The 8,700-nt window shown below is 37.1% G+C and overlaps 1 pseudogene; it reads left to right on the forward strand.

The window, feature by feature from the left end:
• The first annotated feature begins 245 nt into the window (after positions 1–245).
• On the forward strand, positions 246–7,178 carry LOC146471242 (sphingosine 1-phosphate receptor 1-like; annotated as a pseudogene).
• The last annotated feature ends 1,522 nt before the right edge of the window (positions 7,179–8,700 follow it).

Here is an 8,700-nt window from a genome sequence, read left to right on the forward strand (position 1 = left end):
TTTATTTGTTAAAAACCATTTGCAGTTTCTAGAAGTGCACGCACGTTCGTATGTGCGTAAATGGTAGCTACGTCCCTGCTAAAATATTTATGAACCATTTTGACATTTATTTTCTCATCCGACGATTGTCAGTTTACGAAACGGTAAATGTTAAGAAATAAGGAAGCACTTTGCATTTTTATTTTGTTTTGCTTTATTGATGTTCCACGATGTGATCATGGTCACGTTTAACGTTATATCGGCCATTAGCTACATCTTACATTACAATTAAATGACATGTAAATATCTCACAAACCAAGGTAGTTATCCTCGGTTATCAGTCGGTGTCACAGGATACAAGGCAGTATATTTGTCCTTCCTCGAATCAAATTAGTGGGCATAAGGTTCCTTTTTACGTTAATTGCTAAACGAATCACTCTGACATTCAATTATTCGTCTTTGGTGGAAAATTGGTTAACACGACAACGAACGTGTCGAAAAAAAATTTACAATGTGAATAATGTTGTTTTCACAACACGTAGATCTCTCTGACATTAAATTAGAGAGTAAGGATGTTTTGGATTAAAACGAGATTAAGTCACAACTATTGACAAGGCCAAATGACAGTTGTGACATGTAGAAAATGATATGAAATATTTATGTAGCGTATATTTTCTCATGAATATTTTCAGCGCGTTCGTTCTGTCAGCTTAATCATTTTCGTGTAAAGACGAATAATTAAGTAAAGAAATAAACGAACGTACTTGTGGAGCGATTTGACACGAGGCAGGACAGATATACTGCCTTTTAACTTTTTTTACATCCATGATAAAATGCGGTCGTTTGTAAGATATTTTCATTGTTATTTGCCATATATTGCACAACATAGCAATTGTGCTCCCATTTAAAAACATATGAACAGCAAGATCCAAAGCTTCACAAAACTTTCGCTCTCCTAAATGAATTGATTCAAATAAAACACCGTATTTCTTCATAAAATTATAACCAAGTGTTTAGTATAATTATTCAGCCTTTTTGTTTCATTTCAAAGAACGCAAACGACGGCTTTTAATTTGCATTTCGAAAATGGTTTTTGGTTGCGTAATGAAAATACAAACTGACAGAATCTCCTCGCTTCTATGTTCTGTCAACACAGTTGAGAAAATATATGGATTTAAAATATTAAATTTCATTTCGTAAGGCTACAAAAAATGTTACACGATGGCCGAGAGCGGCCATTATACCACGTAAATTCGCTCAAGAGCAATAAGGGCGATGAAAAACACCGATGTGCCTGATGCAAGGAGTTGAAGAGCCGATGAAGAATTGTTTCTCCTGCTTTCTTCTTTTCTAACATGTCATTTCAGAAATTTTTCTCGGCTGGTAGATAGGATTACGGTTTCTGCTATACCCACAAGCAAATCAGCGATCCCTAGGGTTGTTGAGAGAAAAAATATTCTTTTGTGATGTAGTTTCTGAGTCCAGAAGAGAAACTAAGGAGGTGGCTTTAGAGTTGGCCATGTCCTAGTACGTCTTTATGACGTTGACTTATGATCTTCCTTTTTCCCGAATGATTTTTTGTATTCTTTTGCGGAAATCGCCCAAAGTGTTTTCGGTCCATTCCCTGGAAAGATATTCAAGTAAGTTTGATAACACTGTAGTCGAAGTTAGATGGAATAACTTGAGTGAGAGTAGAAGACTAAATACCAAGAGCTAAACCTTTCATAAAATTTAAGACACAAGAAAACGGAGATGGGTTCACATAACGCTTGTGTACAAAGTAAAAATTTACAAAGCAAGACCAATTAACTTAAACCAATTAAGAGAAACCTGAGGAAATTAATAATACTCCTGGCGTACCAGGAAAGCATTTAATAAATGGAATGCAATTTAAATGCTGTGGGATTCACCTTCGCGAAAAGTTAAAACACTTTTGTTAAATTTTAAAAGTGATAGTTGTGACAAGTAGTACGTGTGATGAAAAATATTACAGTGTTAGTGATGTTTAGCACGCTAGGAAATTATGTTAATATGTATGTACCATTAGTTTTCTTGTACGTGCTTTATAAAACGTAGAGTGAGCAAAATTTGTCAGCTCTTCTTTCGTAACGCACGCACCCAACAATCGTTTTTGTCCAGTAGCACTGCTGTTTTTGTTCGATATTACTGTTTTATTTTTATTTTTTCTTACACCGGTACTTGGAATGTTTATTTACTATATTTTTTCTTATCCATACTTTTAAAAACGTGCCCACCCAACAATCGTTTTGGTCCAGTAGCACTGCTGTAATTGTACAATATTTCTGTTTTCCTTTCTGTTTTTATTGCACCGGTGCACTGTGTAAAACTGTCTTTGTAGTGTTTTTCTATCAAAAAAAGCAATTGTCTGATTTTACGAAAGGCAAATATAAAGGCGTCTCTACCGTAAGGTAGAAACGTCCTTGTAAATTAAACATAAAGTATAAACAAAAAAAAAATAGAGGAATTGCTTTTAATTTATGGTAAGAGGGTGTTGTATTTGAATTATTTTATTTTGGAAAAAAAAAAGGTTTACGTGATGCTTTGGACTTCACCGTTTTCATGGATTGATGTTCTCTGCTGAAAAATATTAGGCAAGTGATTAACCTATAGCATATTTATAATTAGCAAATGACAAACGAACGTGCTTATCATCATTTATCATTTGATGTCAGAGGATAAAAGGCACCATTTCCCCGTATACAATATCAAACGCTGCTTTAAAGAATGGAGCACATTTTGCCTATTCATGTATTTATAAAAGGCAGTATATTTATCCATCCTCGTCTCACATTCCGCACATACACGTATATTATTATTTTTTGTTCACAGCTAAACAACTTTGAGCTCAGGACGAAAATCATAAATCATTGAATATTCACAACCACATAACTATTATTTAAATTTCAACTCACGATTTAATTCAGACTGTAAAGATAACGTGTTTAAATTGAATAAGGGATAAGGTGTGCATTCTGATATCTGCGTGGAACAGACACATTACCACTTTCTGCCGATTTTCGCTTCAGAATAGCGAAAAGACTCCTTGGTGGAAAAGAAAAGAAAGCCAAAATTACTGACACAGACATGCCAAACTCAACGGCCATTACATTCATCATTATCTACATACTGGAAGCAGTATTTATCATCATTGGGAATTCGTTCACCATCTTTGTCTTTTGGACCCAGAGACTCCATCAAAACCGAACTTTTTTGCTACTTATCAACCTTGCAGTCGCTGATTTGCTTGTGGGAATATCAGAACCCCTAGTCCTATCAACCGGGAAAATTGATAAGATGAGCCGTTACGACAAAAATAAACAAGGCAGCAAATCCTTCAGCAGCGGTTCAACTTCTTGCATCAAGCACATCGGTGTTTTTCCTCGCTCTTATTGCTCTTGAGCGGGTTTACGCGGTGATTTGGCCGCTTCGCCATCGTGTAACAAACACCAGAGCTTAAATTTACGGCATTGTTACTGTCTGGGTAGTTGGGTTCTGCATGGCTGGACTGTTTTTATTATCGACGTTTTACAACAAGGTGAATAGTAGATATTTTATTTTCTCCATCCGAATTACCCTTCTTATTTCCATCCTGTTAACCTGCGCAAGTTATTTGAAGATACACAATCGATTACGCAACACATCAGCTGAAATAGCACCCCAAGCCAATCGATCCACTGAACATAACTTACGACTTTCAAGAACAATGTTCATAGTAATCGCCGCATCGCTTGTGTTTTGGCTGCCTGCTTTTGATGTTTACACTGTAAGAGAGTTCTGCCAGCGGTGTCAGTTTCTCCCATCCGTTCAATGGCTGGTGAATGCTCTTCATCTGGCAAATTCTATGGTCAATCCATTCGTGTACACCTTTAGGATGCCAATATTTAAAGATGCTTTAAAGAAATTCAGACGCAAACGACGGCAGTATCTTGAAGGTACAACCTGCCCTGGCAGACAGGGTGGGGTTGAGCTTGGAAGGTACGTTCACTCACGAAATGGAACATACACTTCAACTACGATACTAGCAACCGAAATATTAGTGACAGCGTTGTAGAAATTCAAGCAGTTGCCGACTGTGGTTTTCAGCTGAAGCTTCTCTAGGACAATGAAGAAGAAATTAGCAATCTTACCAGAGGCAGCTTGTATCATGAAGCCTAACGAACGTGACTAGCCACATAGAAGAACAATTGGACCTCCCTTTTCCTCTGGTCGGATTTCATTTATTAAAACGTCTTCCCAATCGTAGTGCGAATCCTCAAACGTGCTAGCGCTTGTAGTGCATTTCTAACACCTGTTTGTTATCATAGAGGACATCCCCTGCGAAGATCTTGTACTGTTGCTCGATTAAGTTTAAAAATATGCCAAGATTGGATTCGATTCCCATTGGTTTCAAACGAGGCCTCACGAAACTGAAAGGCAGGCAGCTGAAATTGCTCGGAAGTAAATAATTGTTGTCTTCATTTTCCGGCTTGGATTTCCAAATATCTCGATTTATGCCAATTACAAGCTTTTCTACTTGGCTTTATTCCATTGAAGCAGTTTTAGAAAAAAAAAAGTTTCATTTCGCCGCCAACTAAGAAGTGCAATGTGCGGTAAGGCAGAAAGGCCCTGTTCCCACTAAGACGAAAGTTTGAGTTAAGCGTTTGCCAAAAAAATTAAAATTTTGTAATCACCAATTTTTTGTTTTCGTAATCCTGTTTGCACATGAAGATGCGACTCTTCTTTTAGTCACATATTTCAATTAGCAACTTGATCAATTTTCCATCAAGATGTCGTGAAATGTCTGCCGGTGTCTGTTTTTTGCGAAATTTGATGACCCAATGACGGATGGATGTCAAGGAGCAAAGGATTTTCTCGCCTGACAAAATTTTTGCAGCCGCCAAAGCTAGTCGACGGAATCTTTCAAGTTTCGTTGCGCTTGCAAAAATTTTGGTAGATGTAAAAAATCGTTCGCACTAGAAATGGCTTCTTGTTGACAGATTTTTTTGCAAATCAAACAAAAATTTCGGGCAGTGCGAACAGGCCCAAAACTTGTATATTTTTCTTAAGGTTTTATCAAAAATTGCTGCAACAACCAAATTCTTGATTTGTTTGAAATGCTTTTTTAATGCCGAATTTTTTCTAAGATCGCCTACAAGTTGTCTTGTTCGCTTAGTTCAAATCTCGAAAATTTCCTGATACATTCTCTGACTAGAAGTCAAGATAACCGACGTTATTGAAAATAAAGGTCTATGTGTAACTGTTGCTGCCGTGGCATCGGCCGTTAATTGGAAACCGTTGAAAAGGTGTCGAAAATTTTAATAATTTGATCCAGGTGGCCGGAGGAACTGTTGCGAGCCTCCTTAATTCTCTTTTTAGTGGTTTGGCTTTCGTGTATCACCATGAAGGGTCATGTTAATTATTTTTCGCGAAAAGTATATGCTACAAAAAAGAAGCCTAAGTGAAGTGCAAATATTAAACATCAAACTATACAGTTTTCATGACAGCACTCTCACCATTGTTGATTTCTGTAGAAGAAGTAGGATATTGTATGTCATATAATAATAATTATGTGCGAAGCAGAACCTAGCCCGGAACTGACTAATTTGACAGGAAGATCCGTGGAGACTCAATAAAGAATAACATTAGAATCCCAAATAATAAATCCCCAGTTTACAAAGCTAGACGAATATAGCAAAAGGTGTATCACAAAAGTTGCTGTGGCTGCAAATTCCCGTGTGTGCCTCAAAACAAAAAGTGGACATGAGTAACCAAAACCTCAACAAACACTGTTATTTTCCAAGGAAAAAAGCCTAGCCTTAGCAAACGAATACTAAACAGGAAAAACCTCTTGCGGAAAAACAAACATAAGGAGCAAAGCCTCGACAACTACATTAAAAAAACAAAGCCTTAAACGCCAAGAGTGGGCAACGAAATTACACTGATCAAAGACAGCATTTGATGGTAGGGTAAAGAAGACGTTTCATCGACAAGGTGTAAACTTCATTTTCTAAAACATGCGCACTGCTTTCAAAATGTGCACGATGCAAATAAAGTTATATCGTATACTGCAAACAAAATATAGAATCCGCACACTGCAAATTAAATATAACATCCGTACACTGCAAATAAAATATAAAATCTGCACACTGCAAATAAAATATAAAATCCGTACACTGCAAACAAAATATAAAATCCCCCCACTGCAAATTAAATATAACATCCGTACACTGCAAATAAAATATAAAATCTGCACTCTGCAAATAAAGTATAAAATCCAATATAAAATCCGCACTATACAAATAAAATATAAAATCCGCACACTGCAAATAAAATATAAAATCTGCATTCTGCTAATAAAATATAAAATCCAATATAAAATCCGCAGTATGCAAATAAAATATAAAATCCGCACACTGCAAATAAAATATAAAATCCAATATAAAACGGTGAGGGTAAAAGGCGGAAAGAGTTTGCGGAATGGTATGTGGAATGGCGTGCGGAATGGCATAATTATGCGAAATACGATTTACGCGGGGAATAAATTAACTGAAGAGCGCATCCTGTTTTCGCGCCAATTTTATAAGAGCAGCAGTTTTTCGATGTTGCGGACTGTTAAACAACCAAACAACAGAACGAGGATTAGAAAATATACGCCTGGGATAGAACAAGTCTGATCGCTGGTTAGGAAGTGAGAGTGAAGAAATCGATGAAGTTTCGCATTCAAGGAACTAAGAAAATTTTCTAGTTGACAAAAAGAATGTGGCAGCGAGTAGCCTAGACAAAAAGCAACACCAGACTGGAGAAATAACATCAGTCCAAGGCTAAAACTAATATGTGAGAAATTTTAAATTCAAACTCGGTTATTTTATCAGACTCTTTGACAGTTACAATTTGTACAACTCATGGGAAAAATATGTTCTACTTTTTCTTACCTCACATTTTCGTCGAGCGACGAGTACGCAAGTCACTGTTGAGCTGCTGAGCTAGCTACCTAGCTATTCAATACGGCGATTCAGGTAGCTATAGTTCAGTTACGCGTTATCGAACTAAACATATCTGTCTTTAATTAAGGTCTTTCAGTGCCAGACGTCCCAACCTAAAATGAGATTTAAAAGCGAAAAAGCCCTGGAGCAAAAAAGCAGATGACAAGTATGATGTCTAATAATCGACTCTGGTTGTGTGAAAGGTTGTGAAAATATTCTTATCACAAATGCATTTTGGTCAAATTGTTGTTCATTTTCCCGCTCATGATAAATGAATCATCGAGCATACAGAGTATGAGAATTGACCTTTTACCGAGGGTTTGAAAAAAAAGAAGAAGAAGAAAATGTTTAATTTTTGCCCCCGGTAAAGGATCAATCTTTGTCCTGAGAAGACTTCACGCTGCCACGTTATTTTTGTCAACCGAAGTCGCATGCAGTTAAGTGAACATGAAATTTAATTTACGGCGGATTTACGCATAGTTCCTTGAATGCGAAAACTATAAAGAGTTTTCATCGCTTTCTTTACCCTCACTTCTTCATCCAAATCAACAATCAGACGATCAAATCCTCGAATTGTTGTTAATATTTAGCAAGAGTCCGCAGCATCAAAAAAGCTGCTGCTCTTATAAAATTGGCGCGAAAACAGGTTGCGCTCTTCAGTTAATTTATTCCCCGCGTAAATCGTATTTCGCATAATTATGCCATTCCGCACGCCATTCCAAATACCATTCCGCAAACTCATTCTGCCTTTTACCCTCACCGAATATAAAATCCGTACACTGCAAATAAAATATAAAATCCGCACACTGCAAAGAAAACTAAATTTACACACTGGAAACAAAATATAAAATTTGCCAGCCGCAAACAAAATGTATTGCACATTGCAAACAAAATAAATCCTTACACGGCAAACAAACTATCCTTGGTTTTCACATGACGACATAAAAAAAACTGAAATTAACAACTAAACACAATTTTGGGTTTTTATCTTCATCACATAAAAGAAAATATAAATTTCCATCGGCTTGCTTGTTCTCAGCAGGATAGCATTCTTTGTTTTGAAAATAGAGCAGTTTAAATTTTAGCTTTTTGCGCAGCGCGTGACAGAAGGAAAGCTGCTCTAACAATGTCACGTACATGAAAACATTGATTTGCGTCGTGTTTTGTTCAGGTCTGATCACCTAACATGTAAGAGAAGCGTTTATGGCAATGTGTGACAGTTCAGCAGAGAGAAGAAAGGCCTTTGAAATAGCCAAAGTAAACTCCAGATGTTTTTGCTGGTTTCCGGCTGCCATGTCGGTGCCCCTCAGATGGGGCACCAACATAACGGGGCACCAGTTTAACGGAAGCCAGTCCTGGTGGCCCGAACGACACTCCGAAAGGACTTCATCGTTAGAGGAATTTCACGCACTTTCATAGGAAGATCGCCAGAAAGACTTCAGGCTTTCTAAAAAGAAACAACAACAACTTTATTGAAAGGAAATGTAATGAAATATTTTAAGCCTGGTGAACAAATAAGAATGATGTATTATTCAGTAATGACACAGGCAAACTCGAAAAAAAAATCCCGAGTGCTCCCATCAGGAGTCGAACCTAAGACCTTCCGATTACTAGTTCAGATGCTCTTCCAATGAGCTACAGGAGACAAGTGTGAGCTAAGGTCATTAAACTAGCTTCATGGGACAAACATCCTGCATTCTGCTGGGATTGGAATGTCAATGCAATGAGTGGCTTATGT

The sequence above is a fragment of the Pavona decussata genome, unplaced genomic scaffold (assembly GCF_977016875.1).
Source record: "Pavona decussata unplaced genomic scaffold, jaPavDecu1.1 SCAFFOLD_105, whole genome shotgun sequence".
NCBI classification, from domain to species: Eukaryota; Metazoa; Cnidaria; class Anthozoa; order Scleractinia; family Agariciidae; genus Pavona; species Pavona decussata.